Raw genomic sequence first — 26,067 nt, 5'->3', positions numbered from 1 at the left:
TCCAGCAATTACTGCAAGTGTACTGTGCTTTCTCTGGATGGTTAGAACTTCTCTTATGTTGTATACAGTGTTCTGTCTTTATCTTCGAGTAAAATTTAGTACCTTTCTTTTGATATATAAAGAGAGTTTTGGGCTATAGTGTTTTGTTGCTGTTATTAGATTTAACAATTAGCTTTCAAGCTTGCCTTTACTCTGACTGACTTACCAAATTAATTTTACAGTCATAACTAAGAAATTGCTGAGTGTTCTAAGTGATATCTGTTCAGTTCCTAACGCATTGAAATCCACTGATGCATGAGTGAGACTGGCTAGGTTTGAACACCATCATTATCATTGCAAACAGTTGTATAGAGTGTAGTCTCTTGTGCCAGGCACTATTCTAGAGACCATATTTATTAAATCTTTTAATTCTTATAACTCTGTGGAACACATCTTATTATATCCATTGCACAGATGATAAATCTGAGGCACACAGAGATAACGTAACTTATTCAAAGCCACACAACTGTTGAGTGATAGACCCTGAATTCAAGCTCAGGCAGCAAAGCAGTGGCTCCAGACCTCTTGGCCTGAACATTACACCAAGCTGATTTCATCGTAATTTAAGAAGAATGAGATATGCGGTGGCCTGGTATTTTCAAAACTGTTATACATACTACATCTGTATTTGGTGATTTGGATCCTGACAATGGCAAGTTCTAGTTAGCACTGAGTCCATTTTCTTACCCTTCAGCTCCAAGATCTGTAGTTTCTTGCACCAAACACCAAAGAAAATTATATGATGATCGTTTTCCGATGAGAATCTGAAAGTACTGCATGCATATAACTTCACCAATACCTTGGGGTTTTGTAAGGTCAATGGAAGTGTATTAAACTTGCATTTGTTTAACAAAGTTTACTTCTGATTATAGGGGGACCTTACAAATGATTCTCTGTCTCTGCATAATTTAAGTAGAGTGCTAATAAAATTAATGATAGTAATAATAAAAATCTATACCTATATCAATAACTATATACCCTATTTCATTGTAAACCCTTTCCTCTTTTCATAATAGAAGCAAGCTATATAAACACAATACACATGCTTAAAATCTAATGAGGACCTTTCACTTTGAAACTATATTCTCAATATTAGAGGGATACCACCTATTTAATGCTCATCTAAATAGGCAATATGTTATGGCATCTGCCTCTTCACTACTCTGAATGTGTGGTCCATCATTGCCAATGATTTTCTGGGTATTTTCTATTTCAGCAATGTCCTTTGAGCATCAGTGTGTGTTTTCATCTGAAGAAAATGGAGAATCTTATGCTGCCATTCCTTCACCCTTTGACTCAAAGCCTGCTTCCTTATTATTAGACAATGAGAACAGTAGAAGAGGAAACATATCATCATAATAAAATTCTAATAATTATTATTTATTGATCATTTGTAAGGTGCCAGACACTACACTAAATATGCATATCATCTCAAGTAATGTTCACATATAAAGTATAAAAATCATATGTAGAATTAACAAGTATCATTGACCTTACACAGTTAAAGAAACAAAGGCTTAGGAATGTTAGGCAACCTGCCCAAGGTTCTACAGCTAACCTGCGGCAGAAATGGTTCTGGGATCAAGCCTCTGCTCCTAATGAATACTTCCCTTCAGTGCTATATGGAGGCATGCCTACAGTTGTCAGGTATAAAGAAAAATCACATCTAAATATGTTTCTCTGCCTTCTTACAGAATTGTCCTGTTCCAGTGTCCGTGCCTCATTTTTTTGAACAGCTTTATTGAGATATAATTGATATGCAAAGAATTGCACATATTTAATGGGTCCATGCCTTGTTAATGTCAGCTGACAGGGGCCGGAGGTATTGGGAAAGAAAGGAAATCACACGTTTGGGATACTACTCTTATAGCTTTGTTCTATGTACTTCTAGGAAAGAAGAGGGTTGCTTCCTAAGGAGGGGCCACCTTATCCCTCTAATGGGAAGGTTTGATGCTCCCTTTCTCGATTTCCTCGTGGAATGATGTGAAGCATAAATTGACATGTACTACACACTTATAGCCATGATTTGATTCATCTACTTACTGGACAGGTAGGGACTACTATACACAGCATCATTACAATGCTACATCAGTACAGTTACAATGTTTCGATATTAAAATAATTTTCTGCTTTTCACTTTCCATCCCTTCAAAATGAAGAGTTTCTAACATCATAGAGCCTGTATTTGGCCAACTGAAGTATTCTTTTGATTAAATTATAGAAAAATTTGGTTCTCTCAGTCTCCTTACACACACACACACACACACACACACACACACACACACACACACTTGCATATGTGCAGAACCCCCACACAGACACATTCAGGAAGGGAAGCGTCCATATCCTTAGCAGTCATATTTTTAGTTGTCCAATAATAGGAAATTCTGTTCCATTTATATTTATATTGGTGGAAGTGAAATACATGATCCCCATACGTGTTCTAAAATATCACAAAAGGTGAACCTTTTAACTCACAGAGAGTATTTAAATCTAATATAGTATAAAATCTCTGTGTCAAGTTACTTTATATTAGGTTACAGAAATAGGAAACATATGTATTATATATAATTCACGATTGAATTCTTTATCTAGATTATCTCATTTAATTCTATAAAATAGATGCTATTATCTCCACGTTAGAGATGAGGAAATGCAGTTGTAAAGGGTTTAGGTTAAGTACTCAGGTTCTTACAACTGGTGGGTGATGAAACTAGGATTTGAACTAAGGCTATCTGTTCCTCAAGTACTTGTTTTCAACTGTGCATCTACAGAGAGCAAGTCAGGGAGCATAACAGAAAAAGATTTCTGAAGGTGCCTCAGTTTCATCATTGCTCATTCACAAAAGGATGCTGGAAAGTCCAGTTTCTTTTAGCTTGGTACAGTAAAAGAACTAAGCATCAAGATCCTGATACTAAAACATTCTGATTTTTTTTTAGTGGCAAATGTAATAGAGCAATAAAGGAAGTAATATTCTTCACACAGTCATTTACTTTTTAGAGTATAAAATCAGTAATATTTTATCAAAACTATATCTAATATGAGACTCCATCTATCAGCAATCTGTTTATTATATATGTATTTGTATAATTAAATAATTGGTACATTTTACTTCAAATCTTAAAAAGTAATCAGCAATCATAAAATAAATTAAAAGTTAAACATAGTGTAAAATCCTATGTTTGGTATATGTTTTTTCTGCTCCAACCAATTAACTATATAATTTAGCTCATGACCAGGTTAAATTTAGGATTTTTAAAATGTATTATTGAAAGATAAATAGGACATGAGATTTTAAAACCTACATGCAACCATCTATCTTTACCTTTTTTAGGTAGAATTCATTTTGGACCAACTTTTCTTGTTCACCTCGAGCCCTCATCCATACATTTACATGTGGTTTTTCAGGTTAAACTAGGTCGAAGAAGAGATGATCTGATATACTTAGTAGTCAACAAAATTTAAGGTTTAAATGTCAACTTGAAAGAAAAGTCGTAATTCCCTTGCAGCTGCAATATTTGTATTTCCAAATATCTGCAAATGATTTCTCTGACTTTCCATATAGTTCCATTCAAGATTCTAACAACATTTTTAACAGCTATTAAAAATCTATGTGTACTCCAAAACTTTGTACACCATCCTTGTTGTAACCTATGAGAGAGTAATTCTTCATATGTGTCTATTGAATTAACTGAGGATCAATGAGTTTAAGTAATTTTATCAAGATTACAAAATCAATAAGAGTGAAAGATGGAGTCTAGTATAAAAACTAGTATCTTCCCATCTCTACTTCTAAGACTTGTTGACTAAAGCATGGAACCCTTTGCAGTCTTTACTTCAGTGTCCAAAGTGAATATCAGCAGGATCACCAGCTTCAGCCCTCACTGAATGCTACTTGCAGCCTGACTTCTAGTTGCTGTTTTGGCTGCTTCTTTATCTACTTGGTCATTGAAAAACACATTCTGCTTTGCATACCAGAGCTGTAGGGATTTTCAAACAGTGTTCCATGGAGCTTTGGGGTTATATTTGGATTGTACTACAGTTACATTTGAAAATAAAAGTTGTATTTATAAAATTTGAATATTACACTAAATATTTACAAATACAAATTTCATCCTAATGAGTCAAATATTTTAAAGTTTTTCTCATCCCCAAACAACAAACTAATGAGTCCAAAATTATTTTATGCCAGCACAATTTAGGTATTTTAAGGAAAAAATATCTTTAAAAAAACCAGACCTGGTTCTTTCCTAATGTTGTATTTACCCTGGGGGACTTCAAACATTGTATATTGTGAAAATGATAGTCCACACACTACTGATACCACTTCATGTCACTTCTATAGATTTCAGAGTGTCACTGTCCAATTTCTGATGGAGGATCTGACACCAATGATTCTTGTTCTATTTCAGGTTACTTAGGTTGTAGTTTGCATTTTCCATTATCTAATACAAAACTCCCTAAGGCAAATGATCTTTTATAAATATAAAAGCCTCCCTTGCTTCTCTTCAAAAACCTCTTTGAAAATATTTTCCAAATTTATTTCTAATCAAGGGTATGTTAATGGAAATGGAAAAGATGAATCAGGTGTGAGAGACTTGAGAACAAGAAATTGTAGGACTTAACATTTGATTATAAGGCATGGTGTCAGTCATATGTGACAGAGGAAAAGAACATACTAATGTTTAGGGACAGATTGAAAGTGGGAATGATGGTTATTAAAATTGGGGTAATAAAACAATTACTGCAATGGTAACCTAACAAAAATATTAGAAATAGAAGAAAGTATGGTTGCCTTCTGAGCATTATTATGTAAAGACAATTGTTAGGGGATATCTGAAGTATCAAAATACCTCAAAAGACTAGTGGCTAACCTGTTTGTAGTAATGTGTGCCAGGCATTCTTGTAATTGTTTTATATTTTTTTTTCTTATTTAATCTTAATCATTTTGTAGAGATGGAAATTCTGTTATGTTCATTACAATGATGAGGGAGTTTATACTCCTTGCCTAAATTCACAGACAGTGGTGGAAGAATTAAAACAAAGGTTGACAAACACAGGATCTTGTAGCCCTAACAATTAGCCTTGCCTAAAGAATTAAAAGTAATGAATGAAACAATTTCCATAAGTTAGTTGTAGGGATTGTTTATTTATTCTTGTTATGAATTAGAGTATTTTCTCACAAAAAGATATGTGAATTAATGAGAAGAAAACAAAAAACAAATTCTTTTTTTTTTTTTTACTTTTCTAAGTAAATGTCATTGGCTTCCTTAATATACTCTGTGTGTGTGTGTATGTGTGTTTGTGTGTGTATGTGCATGCGTTAGGGTTGGCCATAAAGTATTAGTGTTAACTAAATAATGTTATGGATGTTTTTTACATGTCAGGATAATTACATAACAGACGATCCCCAAAAAAGCGTAGCCATGGTTATCAACCTAGAGTAATCACAACATTTTTCCTGATGATGCCACACACCTCCCACACAGTGTTAAATGTAGTCTCCCTTAGTCTAAGAGACAAAAACAAACAAGTAAATAATAAAATATCAGGTAATTATAAATTATATGAAGAGAAAGTGTGGTAAGTTTATACAGAGTGACCATAGGAGTGGGGAGCCACAGCAATCTTTCTGAGGAGGTGGTATTAGAGATGAATGAAATGAGGGAGTTATCAATGAGTATATCTGCTTTAAATTTTTTTAAGCCAAGCCTACTTATGCACACCTAGAGACCTTTTGTTAGCTTATAAGTGTTCTTAAAAAATCAGCCCATGTTCCCTGGCATCAGAGATATTTCTTTTTTTTTTTTTTAGCCCACCCGAAGCTTGGTGGTGTAAAACAGCAATCTCCTCCCTTTTTTTTTTTAACAATTTGTTTATTCATTCACCTATTGATGGGCATAAGGAATGTGTTTTTTTTAACATCTTTATTAGAGTATAATTGCTTTACAATGGTGAGTTTCTGCTTTATAACAAAGTGAATCAGTTATACATATGTTCCCATATCTCTTCCCTCTTGCATCTCCCTCCCTCCCACCCTCCCTATCCCACGCCTCTAGGTGGTCACAAAGCACCGAGCTGATCTCCCTGTGCTATGCCGCTGCTTCCCAGACATTAGAATATCTCTCTCAGTCTCCATGACCCAGCTTAGCTCAACTGAACAGAAATCAGTTATGTTGTGTCTTCCTGAACAGTACTCACCTGACTCTATAAAAAGTGCTAACAAACTTATAAATTTATCTACCAGTGGATCGCACATAATAACAAATTTGTCTGCTAAGAATCTGTTATATGGGGCTAAGCACATTTGAAAGAAATATAGAAAAAAACCTCTTTATAATTCCCAGAATATAATCTGGATTTTAAAGAGACAGGGCAAGTTAGAATTATCATATTTGAATTAACACCAGAAATAGTACACCTAGAAAAGTCAAAGCAAAGCAAAATGAAGCATGTCTATGATGGACAGATATCAAACTATACACCAAAGTATATTTTATACACACACACAGACACACCCACACACCAGGCACATTAACCTTTTTTCACTGATACATTGTCATACATACACATGTATTACACTTGATACCTAATACAAGTCATTATCCTCCTCTCCAATAATTTCTCAACATTTCTGCATTATCTCTAGTCTTATTTCTCTCTAATTTTTTTATCCTGGATAAATGTTCAAATACTATCTGAAGGGGTCCACTATATAATTACTAATATAAAAAAGCAAGTGATATTTGCTTTTAAGTGAACTCTATTTTGAAATATATTCTCCAGAATAATGGGTGAAGCAATTTATTTTTCTCCCTATTTATTGTAACCCAAAACAGTTTAATTAGTATAACTTCCATATTTAAACCGTTTTCTCAGACATTTCTTTCCAATTTGATTAAAAACTCTCTACTGTGAATCTTTGTTTGAATCTCACAGACATCAAAATAAAGATAACTACATCAACATTTGCACCATTTGTCATATGTTGACTCATAATGTTTATTACTTATTTTGTCAAAAGGTAAGAATATCTTAGTATAACAAAAATCTGTTTATTCTATGCCCTTCACATGATTTCCTCTTTCTCCATTTCCATTTATTTGTATAGCTAAAGAAATAGTGAATATATGAAACAAGACAGTGACATTCAGTAGTAAAACAGAAAAAATCAAAATAGAAACCTGGTAGAATCTCATCAAATATTGTTTAGGGTAGAGGGTATTTTATTAGCTGATCCAAAATCTAATATGCTTGTCAAGTATATCCCTACTTTATCAGAGGATGAACCTAGCTATTGGTACACTTTGCTGTAAGATTGCTGATATTTAAAAATGTGTTTAAATGTTAGTAATGAAGATCAGAGAGAAAGGGAAGGAGGGAGAGAGAGAGAAAATAGGGAGAGGATTATTAGACCCATACTGAGTTTTGTGGAGCTCCTTTTTTTTTTTAATGTTGGACCATAGTTTATTCCTGCAAGTCACATTGAAAAGAAAAATCAGCTAACATGGGGGTGGTGGGTGTATTCTGTTTTTAGAGTCTTGCACCACTAAGGTTCTCCATGGCACAAATTATACCCCTTTTGTTGTCATAATAGATATACATAAGTTTTTAAAATTTAGAAGTGCCATTCTTTTTTTTTTAACATCTTTATTGGAGTATAATTGCTTTACAATGTTATGTTAGTTTCTGCTGTATAACAAAGTGAATCAGCTATATGTATACACATATCCCCATATCCCCTCCCTCTTGAGTCTCCCTCCCACCTTCCCTGTCACACCCCTCTAGGTGGTCACAAAGCACTGAGCTGATCTCCCTGTGCTATGGGGCTGCTTCCTACTAGCTATCTATTTTACATTTGGTAGTGTATATATGTCCATGCCACTCTCTCACTTCGTCCCAGCTTACCCTTAACCTTCCCCGTCCCCGGGTCCTCAAGTCTATTCTCTACATCTGTGTATTTATTCCTGTCCTGCCCCTAGGTTCTTCAGAACCTTTTTTTTTTTTTTTTAGATTCCATATATATGTGTTAGCATATGGTATTTTTTTTTCTCTTTCTGACTTAACTTCACTCTGTATGACAGACTCTAGGTCCACCTACCTCACTACAAATAACTTAATTTTGTTTCTTTTTATGGCTGAGTAATATTCCATTGTGTGTATGTGCCACATCTTCTTTATCCATTCATTTGTCGATGGACACTTAGGTTGCTTCCACATCCTGGCTATTGTAAATAGTGCTGCAATGAACATTGTGGTACATGACTCTTTGAATTATGGTTTTCTCAGGGTACTGCTGAGAAATTATGGTTTTCTCAGGGTATTGCTGGGTCATATGGTAGTTCTATTTTTAGTTTTTTAAGGAACCTCCATACTGTTCTCCATAGTGGCTGTACCAATTTACATTCCCACCAACAGTGCAAGAGGGTTCCCTTTTCTCCACACCCACTCCAGCATTTATTGTTTCTAGATTTTTTGATGATGGCCATTCTGACAAGTGTTAGGTGATACCTCATTGTAGTTTTGATTTGCATTTCTCTAATGATTAGTGATGTTGAGCATCCTTTCATGTGTTTGTTGGCAATCTGTATATCTTCTTTGGAGAAATGTCTATTTAGGTCTTCTGCCCATTTTTGGATATTTTGATATTGAGCTGCATAAGCTACATGTATATTTTGGAGATTAATCCTTTGTCAGTTGCTTCATTTGCAAATATTTTCTCCCATTCTGAGGGTGGTATTTTCGTCTTGTTTATGTTTTCCTTTGCTATGCAAAAGCTTTTAAGTTTCATTAGGTCCCATGTGTTTATTTTTATTTCCATTTCTCTAGGAGGTGGGTCAAAAAGGATCTTGCTCTGATTTATGTCATACAGTATTCTGCCTATGTTTTCCTCTTATAGTGTCTAGCCTTACATTTAGGTCTTTAATCCATTTTGAGTTTATTTTTGTGTATGGTGTTAGGGACTGTTCTAATTTCATTCTTATACATGAGTTTTGTAGAACTCTTAAACAAATGGTCCAGTAAAAGAGAAAGAATAGGAAAGAAACTACCAAAAAGTAGGAAAATCAAACAAACCAAATAAATTCATGAGAATGTGGTATCTGGGAAGTAAAGGTTAAAGTGTTTCAAAAGGACTGAATAGTCAACCTTTATATACTGGTGGGAAAGGAAGATGAGAACTGAAAAGTGTCCAGTGGATTTATCAACAAGAAAGTCAAATAGCTACTTGAGAAGGTTTGGAAGAGTCATGAAGGTAGAGTAAGATTGGAGAGAAGTGGAGGTAGACAGGGTCATGGAAATGGTGTCTAGAAAACAAAAAACAAAAAACTCTTTGAGAAGTGTGTGGACAATAGCAGAATATGGATGGCACCAACAGGGGAATGTGTCATCCCAGCCACGGATTGTTAGGTATGTATGGTTAACGTAGACTTCCAGTGGGAAGGATTTTATGGAGAAAATAAAACTGATGATTAGGAGAAAAGATTTGGCAGACTGAGGTGAATACCTGAGAAGTCAGAAGTAGAGGAGTGTTTGAATCCTGATATAAGTTTGGGTGTTTCCTCCCACTATGAAAGGTGGAAAGAGAGAGATGGGTGTAGACTGAAGTAAGCTTTTTAGATTTGGAGGCAAAAGAACATGGGGGGACCCCGTCAGATGATTTCTACTTTCTCAGTGAAACAGAAGGCAAGATTACCAGCTGTTAGAAAAGCAGGTGGGCAAAGAAGGCAAAGGAAATTTGAAAAGCAGTTAAAAAATTAATTTTCTAACAAGTAACATTTTAAAAAGCAGACTTTGAAAACATTGTCTGGAAGGAGGGAATGTGTGACAAAGTGTCTCATTGTCTTTGTGATTATGAAATAAGGCATTTGCATGCTGTTCATAAACTTCAGCCTTTTCTCCACATAATGACAAAGTGATAAGAATGTTTAAAGGGGGAAGAGATAATTTTACCTGGACTGGGCATGAGGCATGCTGGGAAGACATCATGATACAAAGTGGCCTCTACTCTAAGCCATAAAGGACAGATAAAACCTAGATACCAGACAATAGAAAAACCATGTTCTTGGCCTAAATAGCAAAAGCAAACGCTTGAAGGTAAAAATATTTGGGGGATCCTGCTGTGCCATACTCATCAGGGGGCACATGTGCTCTACTTGCTTTCTTTCCTCCTCATGAAATAGTGTGTGTGTGCGTGTGTGTGTGCATGTGCGTGTGTGTGTGTGTGTGTGATGACAAAGTAAACTTTCTAAAGGTAAAGGTGATAATGAAAAGAAAAAAAAAATATATATATATATATGCCATTAAACATGATTCTTTCCCTAGAAGGAAACTCTTGTCCATCTGAAATTTATTTCAAAATTGGGAAAGGAGGAAACTAAATGAATTGGGACTTACTGCTGTTGTTGTTGCCTGTTGCAGGCACCTAAGGGCAACATACAGTCTTTAAGAGGGAAGAAACCACAAAATGTTAACTGAATTATTGTTATCATTATTATTATTTTAACTATAAGGACTCATGGTGATATAATTTCTTTTTTTTTTTTTTTTTTGGCTGAGCTCACCTTCAGACCAGACTCTCTTTCAGGGACAGGGCTGTCTTTATATTTCTTTCAGTACGACGTACACAGCTCAAGTACTTAAAATGGGTTGTATTAAATGTATGCATAATTTAAAAGAGGGTAAAAGGGAAAAATGGCATTGCAACAGTTTTTCAGGCTCATGCATTAAACGGTGGAATTATTTTTTAATCTGAAAAATTAATTCTCATTGCATTTATTGTTGTATCTGACTGTTCCTGACTCTGTGTGTAAGATACTTTTACCTATTTTTCCTTAGCTACAACCTCAATACAAATTATTTTCAAGTACATGTGTTGAATCATCTTTAAATCTATGCAGATATTATATATTACATTTCTTTTATAAGCTGCATATTTCTTCTCATTGAAATATCTAGCAAGGTAGAGAGTCAATAAATGCTTATTAAAATGATCAAATGGACATGAATATTTATTAGTGACTTATTAGAGTGACATTGCCAGCTGCTTATACCTTTGAAGCTGGGAATACTACTCTGGGATAAATTTCTAAAAAGATTTATATTAAAATCTCATGGATTATATATATATATATAAAATCACACATGTAATTCAGCTACTGAAAACTACAGACAAGTTCACCTCAAAACACAGATTTAGTATTCAAGGCAGGTGATTGGTTATAAAGTCTTTTTGATATTTACATCATCACTTTCTGAACAAATGTTTACCAGGAAAATGAAGAGTTATATAATGCAAACTTAAAATGACAAGCTTCTGTAGGGATTACATTACTGTAATGTATAAATCTGCCATTATCTAAAATTAATTGTGCACATGTCAAATATTTGTACATATTTATGTGTACATATACATAGGCGTGTATTTGTACTCTCAACTATTTCCTGTCATTTTAGACAGATATGAATTCAGTTAGAGTTTATAACAAGGAAAGATTTTTGTGGAAATATTGAAGCATATTACAGATCGAAGAAATTGTTGTGAAAAACAAAATCTTGTATTTTGTATATATACGTAAAGTTACATTATTGAGAGCTGCATGCAGACAAACTCACCCAGAATTACTATCCCCAGCTTTTCCACTTTTTAAAATGAAAGGAAGCTAGAGTGGTCTGAAATGTCTGCAAGTAAACCCAGAGGGCAAATTTGGTCGGGTTCTTGAAGCTTTATGGTGGTGAGCTGCTGGGCATTAATAACATCACTGGTCAGGGGAAAACTTAAACACATGGATTCACTCTCAGCCATGGTGTCAGAATACTGACTTTTTTCCTTTTGTCCTGACCAGGAGATCTAGAGTATAAAACATAAAATAACACCACATTTCATTCTCCAGAAGAGTACATTAAGACTCCCCTACCACCAGTACAAATTTAACATGTACAGTATGACTTAGTGTTTCAGTTTTATTTCACTATAACGTACAGGCAAAAAGCATCATGAAAAAACAGTTCAAAAGAAAAGAGAGCATTTTATGACTTGTTACACAGAACAGCTTATCTTCGCCCTGATCGCATTATGGTTTAAAAGGATTTCTTATCAAACTCTCACTATAGCAAAGAAAAAGAAAGCTTCTCTTACCAGAGTGGAATAAAGCTTCAACCTTGCTATAACATTTTCTGCAGCTTTTGTTTGAAAAGGCAGACCCAAAGCGGCTTTGTGCAAACAACTGATCTGGCTGATCTCCAGTCCCTGCACAAAAAACAGTATAATTGGCTCTCAAAAAAATGTTGTAAACATTCATCATGATGGCAGTTGCATGTTGAATCTAGTCACTGTTATCCTAGTAAACTTTTTCCAAACAGGCCAATTATGTTTCTGCTTTCAATACTTGCTGTTTGATTTTCTCTATTCATTGCTGAGATTAGTATCTTTAAAGAAACCATGAATTTGTGAGTGTCAGTTCTACTACTATGTCAATACATTTGGGTTCTGAAAGTGTGGTTCAAAGTTTTTTAAAAAGCATTTTAAATCAGATGACGTAGATAAATACATTTACTTGGCATCTATTGTGTCTTCATTTTGAAATTTGACAATATTCAGTCCCTTATTTATATGCTAATGAGAGATCAATATTATTAGGTCTCTTTCATTCCTATTTGATAAAAGTCAGGTGACCACTCCACATCTCTACTTTGCAAAGAAACCACATCAGTAATGTCTACAACATACCCTAGAGTCTGAGACAAACTATGTTGGATTTCTAAGTCTTGTATTCCACTGTTCCTCTTCCCAAACCTTCAGAGGGGCCCAAACACAATCATATCCTTTAATTTTTATGGGAGCAATGAAGGGTTACACAGCTGGACTTTTTTCTTATTTTTAAACATATAATATTCACGAGAGCATTAACTGATTATAACTGTGAGAGGCATATTTATTACCAAGAAAAAGTGAACACTAGATCAAAAGATAAGCTTCAATGTAAAACAATCTCAAACTGTATCATTTCTAACAATGATCTGAGCAATACATTGATCTTACAACCATATGAGTATGTGATCTTTGCCTTGCTTCCCAAGTGTATGAAGCCTGGTTAATAGTTATCAGCAGTGCCACCATTTGAAAAATATGAATTAACTGCATAGAAGGTTGTGGGGCTATTTTACATTTTTATATTTGATAGTTTAGTTTTCATCATACAAATTATACAAGTATATCAAAACAATTTATGATTATACAAATTATGATTGTATAAATCTCTAAAAATATAAATTATGACAATTTATGTTTCCTAGAAGTAAAAATCTAGATATTTTACAAGTGTAAAATTCTATGTATTGCTGAGCCTTTAAAAGTAACATCTTTAACTAAATTTAAAGAACTTAAAGCCTTGAAAGCAGAATATTCCTTATTTTTATCTGTAGATATCAGTGCCATTTAAAAATTTTAATTATGATTCCAAATACTACAGACGGATATACATATACTACTCTTCCAAGAACACAGATGACTCATATTCTCATTATGTTACTTAGAGAGACAGAGCGTGGAGGAGGAAGCCCTTCACACTGTTGGGTTTTTTTCTTTTTTTTTTTAAGGTTAGTATCAGTGAACTGTTAGCTCCCTTATTATATAACATTTGCCTTTATAAAATTCCCCACTAACACATTCTTATTTAATTCTTTCATCAGAATAGTGAAGAGGGCATTAAAGCTCTCCACTTTACACATGAGAAAAATAAGGCTCATAAAAGAGAAATGATTTGACAAATTACTGTAGTAAATACTTAACGGTAGGCTTTTCTGGTGTTGTTCAACTAGGTCTTAAATCATTTCTTCTAAAACAGTATTTCCAAGATTAAAAGAAAAGTTTGTGTTTTCAATTTCTTTCGAGTGGAATTCCTGAATCATATAGTAGTCCTCTTTTCAATTTTTTGAGGAATCTCCATACTGTTTTTCATAGTGGTTGAACCAACTTACATTCCCACAAACAGTATTACAAGGGTTCCCTTTCCTCCATATCCCTGCCAACACTTGCTGTTTCTTGTCTTTCTGACAATAGCCTTTCTGACAGGTGTGAGGTGACACTATTCAAAAAGTTATATGCACGCCAATGTTCATAGTAGCATTATTTAAAATAGCTAACATATGAAAGCAACCTAAAGAAACAGATGAATAAGGAAGATGTGTATATACACAATGGAATATTACTCGCCATAAAAAGAATGAAATTTTGCAATATGAAACAAAATAGATGGACCTGGATAGTATTATGCTTAGTGAAATAAATCAGAGAAAGACAAATATCGTATGCTTTCACTTACGTGTGGAATCTAAAAAATAAAACAGAAGAACAAATACAACAAAACAGAAACAGGGAACAAACTAGTAGTTACCGGAGGGGAGAAGTGTGGGAGAAGGAGAGAAGGGGGAAAATAGGTGAAGGGGAACAAGAGGTACAAACTACTAGGTATAATATAAATGTTACAAAGATGTAATGTACAGCACAGGGAAAATAGTCAATATTTTATAATAACTTTATATGGAGTATAGTCTATAAAAATATCAAATCACAGGCTTCCCTGGTGGCGCAGTGGTTGAGGGTCCGCCTGCCGATGCAGGGGACTTGGGTTTGTGCCCCGGTCTGGGAAGATCCCACATGCCTCGGAGCGGCTGGGCGCGTGAGCCACGGCCGCTGAGCCTGCACGTCCGGAGCTGTGCTCCGCAATGGGAGAGGCCACAACAGTGAGAGGCCCGTGTACCGCAAAAAAAAAAAAAAAAAAAAAATCAAATCGCTATGTTGTACACCTGAAACTAATATAAGTCAAATATACTTCACTCTAAAAAAAATAATTTAATGAGACAAAAAAAGTTTATGTGCTTTAGTTTGCTGATTTGAAAGAGGGAATAAACATTTAGAGAATTATTATAATGTATTTGCAGCTGTAATACACTGAGGAAAGAAAAGGTCTCTTCCTAGGCCTAATGATTTTGGAAATGATTAGCAAATGAACTTTGAAAAGATAATTCCTTGTGATTTAACTTTAAACATTTTTTTTAAATTTAAGAATTACCTATTAAGTATCTACTAGGTAACAGATTATTTAAGTTCTTAGGGTACAATAGTGAACAAGATAAGTATTTTCCCTTTCTTTATGTTATTTTCTTTTCTTTTTTTTTCTTTTTTGTGGTACGCGGGCCTCTCACTGTTGTGGCCTCTCCGGTTGTGGAGCACAGGCTCCGGACCCACAGGCTCAGCGGCCATGGCTCACGGGCCCAGCCGCTCTGCGGCATGTGGGATCCTCCCGGACCGGGGTACAAACCCATGTCCCCCCCTACATCGGCAGGCGGACTCTCAACCACTGCGCCACCAGGGAAGCCCTATTTTCAAACTTAATTACAGTGGACTGGATTACTTTAAATTTTCCTCACTGAGAAAATAGTAGCCACTATATAGGAGTTCCCAACTCTCCTAATCCACCCTACCGATCTACCAAACTCCTCTGAACTTTACCCATGAACCCTTGTAGATGTTCAAAGAATTTTCTCATGCTAATCTCTCTCATTCACATCATTTACCCCCTCTGCACTAAATCATTCCCATAATTTAAAATCCTGTTTTAACATTTCCCTGTATTTAAGGATAAAACCCTCCCACCAACAATGTATCTCTTCAATTCAATATATTTGAATTGAACTCTCTCATGTCAATATATTTCTTCATTCGAAAATATCTCAAAAGATCTTTCTCACTTTTCAGTTCCTTCTCAGCTAACACTTAGCACATACTCTCAAGCCACTAAAATAAATTTCATCTTACCTGATCACTCAATAGTTTCTGAACTCAATTAACTAATTCCTTCCTGAAACATTGTTTTCTCTTGGCTTTAGTGATGCCATATGCTTGTGATGTTTATCATCGTTTGCAGGCCTTTCAATTTAGGTTCATTTGCTGGCTTCTCCTCCTTTGCCTGAATAATACTATTTGGTTGGTCCTGAACTCTATTCTCTTCTCAGTCTATATTTTCCTGTAGGTGTTCTCTGTAGGTGTTCTCATTCAGGTCCATGGCCTTAATTATTAATTATTAATTATTAATCCTTTTGACTACCAAATTTATTTCTGCAGCCTGACCTTTCCACTGTACTCCAAATGTGACTCTCCATCTGCTTATGGATCTCAATTCTTGGCTCTCTAACAGGTATTTTAAAATTCAAACATGGCCAGAACATTGATTCTACCATGTTTTTGCAATTCTTGCCTTTCTCCAGTTTTTTAAAATTATTATTAGTAAAATTCACCAATTGTTTAAGCTAAAAACAAAAGGGTTTTAAAATTGTTTATTATGTTAAAAATGCATAACATAAAATTTACTATCTTAACCATTTCTAAGTGTACAGTTTGATAGCATTAAGTATATTCACACTATTGTACAACCATCTCCAGAACTTTTTCAACTTGCAAAACCAAAATTCTATATTTAGTAAACAACAGCTCCCCAACAGCAATGACCTATTGATATATACAATGATATAGAGGAACCTCTAAGTAATTATGCTGAATGAAAGAAGCAAAACAGAATAAGTCCATACTGTATGATTTTTTTTAACATCTTTATTGGAGTATAATTGCTTTACAATGGTGTGTTAGTTTCTGCTTTATAACAAAGTGAATCAGCTATACATATACATATATCCTCATATCTCCTCCCTCTTGCATCTACCTCCCTCCCACCCTCCCTATCCCACCCCTCTAGGTGGTCGCAAAGCACCAAGCTGATCTCCCTGTGCTATGTGGCTGCTTCCCACTAGCCATCTATTTTACATTTGGTAGTGTATAGATGTCCATGCCACTCTCTTCATTCCAGCTTACCCTTCCCACTCCTCATGTCCTCAAGTCCATTCTCTACATCTGCGTCTTTTTTCCTTTATGATTTAATTCATATAAAATTCTAAAAATGTAAATTAATTTATAGTGACCTGGAGACTAGAAAACGGGGTGGTAAAGCTTAGGAATAGCCAAGGGTCATAAGGAACCTTTTGTGGGTAACAGATGAGTTCATTATCTTGATTGTCTTGATGGTTTCATGAGTACATACATATGTCAAAACTAATCAACTTGCACACTTTAAATACGTATAGATCAATTTTTGTCAATTATGCTGCAATAACATTTACAGTAAATGTGTTCATAAAACTCCTGAAATTAACAAGAAAGTGATATTCAATCTAATATTTAAAGGCAAATATATTTGTACAGCCATTCCACACAAAAGAATGTCCAAATGACCAATACCATATGAAAGAGTGATCAACAGTACTTCTTATCAGGCAAATGCATGATCACCATATTGAATAAAATGTCTAAAACATTATTTCAAGATTTGGGAAGAATGCAGAACAAGTACAACTCTTATATAACACTTAGTGTTTAGCAAACTGGCACAAGCACTTTAAAAACTGTCTGTATAAACTGAAGCTGAATATATACTTACCCTATGATTACCTTATGACCCAACAGCTACAATCTTAATTTCACACTCAAAAAATATATGAATGTGGCAACAAAAGGTATACATTATATTGTTTATAGGAGCTCTCTTTGCAATAGTCAAAAGTTGAAAACTATACAAACGTCCATCAGCAGTAAAATGGACAAATGTATTTCAGAATATTCATGTAATAAAATATGTCAATGAGAATTAACTATTATTATACATGACAACATGGGTGAGTCTCTTTAGCATAATTTTGAGAAAAGATATCACACACAAAGAGTATATCGTGCATGATTCCATTTATACAGACTTCAGAATTGGTCAAAATTAATTTATGGTAATAGAAGTCAGCCAGTTGTTATTGGGGGTTAAACTGAGGATAACTAGGAAGAGGTATGAAAGAGTTTCCTAAAATATTGGTAATATTTTCTTTCCTATTATGTTTATACTTACTTAGAGAGATATGTTCACTGTAAATATTTACTGTCATTCACTTAAGAGTTTGCACTTTTCTAGATATGTATGTTTCAAAAAAGGTTTTCAATTTATATGTTAATATCTATATGTGTGTGCGTGTGTATATATATACACACAAAAATACATAATAAAATCATATATGTTCTCTAGGAAAGAATTTAAAATGTTTGTGAAAACACATTGCTAAGGCAATAGTTCATTTTGATAATGGACTATTAACAATGAAAACAAATCACACAGATAGGGTTAAAATGTTCCAGGAGGAAAACAGCCATGTGAATAATTATTTATCCCTGGAAGGCTGCTCCAGATGACATTGTCAAGGTAAATAATGCATTTATTTTCTCAAAATAATACACCATGATAGCACAGATATTACTCTGTATTTATTTTATATTACCTCTTTATGAAACTTCTTGAGGTTCTGACAGAGAAAAAATCTTGCTTTTGGGGGCAGATTTACAAAATCAATCTTTTAGAAAAAAGGAGAAACATAAAATAGTACCTTATCATTTATATTATCTTGTTGCTTTTCCCCTCACATTATTAATTTGAATTTTATGTACTGTTTTCTATATTATCTACTGTTCGCATAATAAGATGAAAACGTCTATCATGGCTTAAAGTTAATCACGTAACATTCTTCTGATACATATGAATGCGATTAGCCATGGTGGAAAAAGTGTGTTTATCACAGTGATACAAAAACAGGCTTGAAGATATATGAATTTTTATAAGTTGTATATTGTTGCTACGCTTAAAGTTAATCACGTAACGTTCTTCTGATATATATGAATACGATTAGCCATGGTGGAAAAAGTGTGTTTATCACAGTGATACAAAAACAGGCTTGAAGATATATAAATTTTTATAAGTTGTATATTGTTGCTATGCTTCATTTTCCTCATCTGTGAAAAGGAGATGGTAATACTCATCTTCTTGACTGATTGTGAGGGGGCAGTAAGATAACAAATGTGAAGTGCCTAGCATAGACTTTACATATTGGAAATGAAAGCATTATATGCAAACCTACAAAATACATTCTAATCTAAACACTTACCATTAGCACATCATGCACTAGTAAGAAGATGGCTAGTTTGACCATGTATCGCTAGTGTTTTATGTAATACATAAGCTTGAAATATAATGATACAAAATGAATAAAAGGATTAAAAATACCAAGGAGAACAGATAGTGTAGAATAGTGGCCCTAAAGCAGAAACAGTATTCTAAAAGTCTTCATTCTTCCTCTGAATGAGCAGAATTCTGTTTATACAACTGTGACTGAACACTTCAGTCTGAGTGAAAAAGAATGACTGGAAACACCTTGGCCATAACTTAAAGTAACAAGAACTGTGTCAACAGACTTATAGAAGTTTAGAGATTATTATTTATTACTAAATAAAAGCATAAAGTCATTGCATTGCACAAACAACAGTTATAGTTAAAAAAGAAACCAGTTTAATGGAATTGCTTTCAATAATAAGCCCATGGATTGACCAGAGTCTGATCTCATCATAACTCTTATTGCTTCAATTAGACTTGGTTTATAGTCACCCTCAGTATTGCCTTAGAAAAAAATGAGGTCTCTTTAAATAGAGAGGAGAGCAAGTATAAACAAAAGAGAGAAAGGAGAAAGACATAAGAAAAATAAAAATAATGAAGAGTAAGAAAAGAAAATAAAAAAATATATAAATAAAATCCTATTGAGGGTCATGTCTTTAGTCAGTTTTTGCCATGACATGCATATGCCATGACATTTTATTATGTCAACTAACCTAGAATATGAGTGTATGTATATGACTAATCATTTCAAATTTGAGTCATTTAACATTGTTTTGCCTCTTCCTATGAACAAAATAATTTCTGTAATTTTTAACATAATTTAAAAAAATATCTGGATTCTGTCAGAAAGTGGTAGATCAATGATATGCTGGCAATGGTAGCAGGAACAGAGATGTTGACTGAAAAGGACACTGTTTAAAATAAGGAAACTCTTCCATATCATGATGTGGCAGTAGTTATAGCGCTATATACATTTATCAAAACTCATCAAAATATGCACTTGAAATGGATATATTTTATTGTTTTTAAGCCATCTCTCAATAAAAATTAATACTAAGAAGAATCACAAGGGTTAGGCCAAAAAAAAAGTAAGAGAATTTGGATTTCAGATGGAGCATAGCAGTGCACAACTCCAAAAAAATTACTATTTACAAATGTAAATGGTTCCCTTGGAGCTATGCAACAAAGATGGTCCTTCATGCTATACCTTATTCTTTCATATTATTTAGAACTTCATCTTCTCTGTGAAGCATTTATCAAATGCACATTCTTCCCTTTATCTCATCTGCATAGATTTCAAAACTTAATTAAATGAAGTATGTACAAAACTGCACTTATAGCTTATGATAATGAACTTTTAATGGGATATAATAAACTTTGAAATAAATAAGCTGGTCTTCATATTAGTTTCTAAAGATTTTAAACAAACATATATAAATAGTATATAACAACATTTTTTATCACTATAAAATAAAACATTAAAAAATGGCAAGCAAAAAATAAATGATAGTTAAATGAAAATTGAATTCGAATGGCAATAGTCACAGTTAAGACTACTTTTTTCTCCTTTCTTTTCCTTCTGACTTTTCTCCTCTCTCAGTCATGCTCTCCTCCTTGCCCCATTTTCTTCTTTCTTCTATCCACTTTTTTTCATTACTATAGCAGCTAATATTTATTGAATCCTTCCTATGTGTCAGGTGCTAGCTTGAGTGTTTTACATACTACGTAAGTTATTTTCTTTCTTTTATCTGCATATCTTCTTTATTAGGTCCTTCAGCTTTCACTTTCAAAGTAATTTGTCTCCCTTAGTTTCAGTTCCACTTTGGGGTACAAATAAACATTCACGTGTAACATCTAACAAATAAACTCTTTAGAAGACAGTGTCAAGACAATGAGAAGACGATCCATAAATAGGGAGAAAATATTTGTAAAAGACACATCTGATAAAGGACTACTATCCAAAATATACAAAGAACTCTTAAAGTTCTACAAGCACCAACTGGATTAAAAAGTAGGCTAAAAACATTAGCAGATGCCTCAACAAAGAAGATGGATGGCAAATAAGCATAGGAAAAGATGCTTATTTGTCATGGGGAAATGCAAATTAAAAGAAGACTGACAATACCAAATGCTGGCAAGGATGTGGAGCAACAGAAATTCTCATATATTGCTGATAGGAATGCAAAATGGTACAGCAACTTTGGAAGACAGTTAGATGGTATCTTATAAAACTAAACATACTCTTGGAATATAATCCAGCAATATTCCTTGGTATTTATCTAAAGGACTTGAAAACTTATGCCCACACAAAAACCTGCACACAGACATTTTAGCAACTTTAATTATAATTGCTAAACCTTGGAAGCAACCAAAATGTCCTTCAGTAAGTGAATGGATAAAGAAACGGTGGTACATCTAGACAATGGAATATTATTTGGTGCTAAAATAAACTATTAAGCCATGAAAAAACATAATTTTAAATACATATCACTAAGCGAAAGAAGTAGATTTGAAAAGACTACATACTATATGATTCCAACTATATTACATTCTGGAAAATTCATTGAGACAGTAAAACTATAGAAATAGGAAAAAGATCAGTGTTTAGGGGAAGGGACAAAGGGTGAACAAATGGAGCACAAAGGATTTTTAGGGCAGTGAAAATATTCTGTACGATACCATAATGACGGATACGTGCCATTATACATTTGTCCAAACCCCCAGGATGTACAACACCAAGAGTGACTATAATGTAAACTATAGATTTGTGGTGCTAATGATGTGTCATTGTAGATTTATCAATTGTAACAAATGTACAACTCTGGCGGGAGATGTTGATAATGGAGGAGGCTATGTAAATGTGGGGATATAGTATAGATGGGAAATCTCTGTGCTTTCCCCTCAATTTTGCTGTGAACCTAAAACTGTTATAAAAATAAAATCTTAATTTGAAAAAGATAATTAAAAACAACAACAACAAAAAAGCCCACACATAAGAATGTGCACAATTCTAAACTGTAAAGCTTGATGAATTTTTACAAAGTTAACATATTTACTGATACAGATTTTTAACAAACTGAATTATAGAATACTTCCAGGAGCATGAAATCTTGCCTCATGGTCCCTTTAAGTCATCACTCTTCTCCACCACCCTGCAGTAACCACTTATCTCACTTCTGTTACCATAGGCTAACTTTGTTGGCTTTTGAAATTTTTAATACTGAAATAACACCATACATATTATATATGTATTATATGTATTTAGATAAAATGTGGTAGATATTGAAAACACCATCTTTTTTTTTATACATTGAGGTTATATTTTTTGTATACCTGATGATCATATAAAGAAGGTGGGGCAGCTGTCAGTCTTATTTCCTTCCTTTGAAGGCAAGATGCTTTTCCCTTGGGCTCCTTATAAAGATTGTCTCTCTGTGTTTGGTTTTCAGCAGTTTTTATATGAAGTAGCTAGAGTTTCTCTGCATTTGAGACTTTTATAGCTTCTCTGATTTTTGGTATTAAATCTTTTGTCAGATTTGGAATATTATTTGTGAGTACCTTTTGAATTTTGCTTCTGCCTGTTCTTTTCTCTCTTTCTATGACTCTAATTAAATGTACCTCTCTTTTTTTTTTTGGTCTCCGTTCTTCGAGATGGATATTCTTCGCTTAATTCAATAGACTGCTTTAAGGACTTCCCCGGTGATCCAGTGGTAAAGAATCCACCTTCCAATACAGGGGACGCAGGTTTGATCCCTGGTCAGGGAACTAAGATCCCACATGCTGTGGGGCAACTAAGCCCTTGTGCCACAACTACTGAGCTCACGCACCTCAACTAGAGAGCCTGTGTGCCACAAACTACAGAGCCCACAGTCTCTGGAGTCCATGTGCCACAACTAGAGAGAGGAAAACCTGCATGCCACAACTAGAGAGAAGCCCGTGCACAGCAACATAGAACCCGCACCTCAACGAAAGATCCCGTACGCCTCAACGAAGATCCTACGTACCGCAACCAAGATCCGACGCAGCCAAATAAATAAATAAATATTTAAAGAAATAGACTGCTTTAAAAGAAGATTAGACAGTAATCCTCCCTTCGGCGATGTCAATTTTCTTTTATACCCACTGACTGAATTCTTTATTCAGCTATCAATATTTTCAGTTCTAGGATTTTTTTTTTCACATTATACACATACACATTTTTAATTCCAATACTTTGCTGAAGTTTCTATATTTCCTTCATTTATGGATGTGATAATTATAATAATTTTAATGTTTGTGTCTAGTAATTCCAATGCTTCATAACCTGTGGATCTATTCTGTTGCTTAATTTTTCTCTTGGTTTTCAGTCATTTTGTCCTATTTTCTAGTGGGACCAATTATTTTTATTTAATTGAGAGCAGGCAGAAATTCATGGACAAATCACTTGATTTATTTGAAGCTGATCTAATTTTTGTTTGCTTTTGTGCTAGGTTGAACTCTTGTGGGGTCTCCACTGAAAGTATGGGATATTAGCCAGTCACTCTTCCTTATTAGTCCTGAATTCCAGTTGTTGACTTCCTAGTTCTGTGAGACTGCCAGATTCTATGATTTGTTTTGAAGCCCTGAGCAGCTGTTTTCTGCTCGGTTTCTCTTAATGTAGCTTGAGTTCTTATTGTTGCTCTATGAGAGATTAAGACTGCTTTCTGCCTTTCATTCTATTCTGAAGTGAAAGTTTGAGCAAGTTATTTTAACTCTATAATTCTTGGCTTCCTTTTCTTAAATGGGAATGAATATAACCATTCAGAGGATATATTAAATAACTTGTATGATTTCTTATGTAAAGGGCATTGCTAAGCACACTGTAAATGATTAATAAAGGGCAAAGGTTATGATTGCTAGTTTTGTTCATTAAAAAATAATAATAACAACTTACCACCACCACAATATTAGGCAGGTAAGCTAGACCGATGTAGTGTCTCAAAGATCACGTTGGAAACTTAACTCCCTCAATCTTTCAATTCTGCCATTTATAATCTTGGCTTTTGTATTGTCGTGTCAAGTCGGCCTTCTCCTGGCACAGAGGCCATCCCCCTCCAGCCCCCTGCATGCATTACAGGCAGGAAAGGGAAGTTGGCTGCAACAATGAGATGGTCATTCCTATGTCAGGGAAGCTAACTTACCCAGAAATAATAAACAGACTTCTGCTCATGGCATTCTTACCAGAACTTCATACATAACTGTAAAACCGTTGGAAAGTGTACCATTTTAACTAGGTGTATTGTCTGCCTAAACCAAATTTGTCCCACAAATCTACTCACACTTACCAAGCACATCATTAAATTCTTACTATCTACTGTTTTACAAATTATGATGAGTCATGGTGGAGTAGATGGGGGGCACTGCATGACCCAGTACATTTAGGAATTATCTTGCCTGACAATGCTTTTAAAAAGCTGATAAAATGGTCAGAAAATTGTTGCAAAAATTATTCATTATTTTCTCACAAGTTTTTTAGAAAATATTTTTGGTAAGATACTATAAATACAGAGGGCTACCACTCTTTAGGAGACACTGTGGGAAACTATATCATAGTTTACATATAATTATACATGTACTTATTTATGTAACTATATATAATAATAGAGAGAGATGATAAACATTGCTATACAAAAGTCACATAGATTGTATTTGCTCATTAATTTGAACATTAATTTTATATATCAGCAATGCAATGAATAAAATATTCATTGAAAAACCAGTGTTTTCAACACTGGGGCAGTAAGCAAAGAGGAAATTCAATGACATGAAGAATAATTTAAAAATAGCAGTAGTGGTTTGGTTTTCTAAATTCACAAATTCATAAAAGGAATGAACTTTCCAAAGTTTGAAGGCATTCATGTTAAATATATTATAAGGAACTTCAAGTTCTAACATTGAGGGTATTTTATCCAGTACATTTTATGTTGTTTCTGTCTCTAAACATTATTTTGTCTATTCCCTCTTCTCTCTTAATACATCTCTTCTTATATATTTCTAGACCAATAAACACTGCAAAGGGACTGGTACTGACTTTGAGTTTATAACTGAGTTATTTTATTAAACTGGTTTTAATGCCATTTTCAGATTACTTGCTTGGCAAAATATGAATCCTCTTATCCATTATTTAACTGAGAAAAAACAACCCTTTCATCATGTCTTAAGTCTATAGCTATAGAAAAAAAAAATTATTTTAAAAATAAGGGGTAGTGGAGGTTGAGGAAGATGGCGGAAGAGTAAGACGTGGAGATCCTCCCCACAGATACACCAGAAATACATCTACACGTGGAACAACTCCTACAGAACACCTACTGAACGCTGGCAGAAGACCTCCCCAAAGGCAAGAAACTCCCCACGTACCTGGGTAGGGCAAAAGAAAAAAGAAAAAACAGACAAAAGAATAGGGACGGGACCTGCACCAGTGGGAGGGAGCTGTGAAGGAGGAAACGTTTCCACACACTAGGAAGGCCCTTCACTGGCGGAGACTGCGGTGGCGGAAGGGGGAAGCTTCGGAGCCGCGGAGGAGAGCACAGCAACGGGTGCGGAGGGCAAAGCGGAGAGATTCCCGCACAGAGGATTAAGGCCGACCGGCACTCACCAGTCCGAGAGGCTTGTCTGCTCACCCGCCGCGGCGGGTGGGGGCTGGGAGCTGAGGCTCGGGCTTCGGAGGTCGGATCAAAGGGAGAGGACTGGGGCTGGCGGCGTGAACACAGCCTGAAGGGGGCTAGTGCGCCACAGCTAGCTGGGAGGGAGTCCGGGGAAAAGTCTGGAGCTGCCAAAGAGGCAAGAGACTTTTTCTTCCCTCTTTGTTTCCTGGTGCGTGAGGAGAGGGAATTAAGAGCGCCGCTTAAAGGAGCTCCAGAGACGGGCACGAGCCGCGGCTAACAGCGCCGACCCCAAAGACGGGCATGAGACGCTAAGGCGGCTGCTGCCGCCACCAAGAAGCCTGTGTGCAAGCACAGGTCACTGTCCCCACCTC

The 26,067-nt window shown here is 34.8% G+C and overlaps 1 protein-coding gene across 4 annotated transcripts in view; it reads right to left on the bottom strand.

The window, feature by feature from the left end:
• Positions 1-26,067, bottom strand: part of MGAT4C (MGAT4 family member C) — a 611,229-nt gene that overhangs the window by 328,400 nt on the left and 256,762 nt on the right. For all 4 annotated transcript variants that reach the window (XM_060305864.1, XM_060305862.1, XM_060305865.1 and 1 more), the window contains one exon: positions 12,176-12,286. The gene's annotated coding sequence lies outside the window, so the exon portion shown is untranslated. The remainder of the gene's footprint in view (positions 1-12,175; positions 12,287-26,067) is intronic.

The sequence above is a fragment of the Globicephala melas genome, chromosome 10 (assembly GCF_963455315.2).
Source record: "Globicephala melas chromosome 10, mGloMel1.2, whole genome shotgun sequence".
NCBI classification, from domain to species: Eukaryota; Metazoa; Chordata; class Mammalia; order Artiodactyla; family Delphinidae; genus Globicephala; species Globicephala melas.
This window is presented reverse-complemented; position numbering and strand designations above follow the sequence as displayed.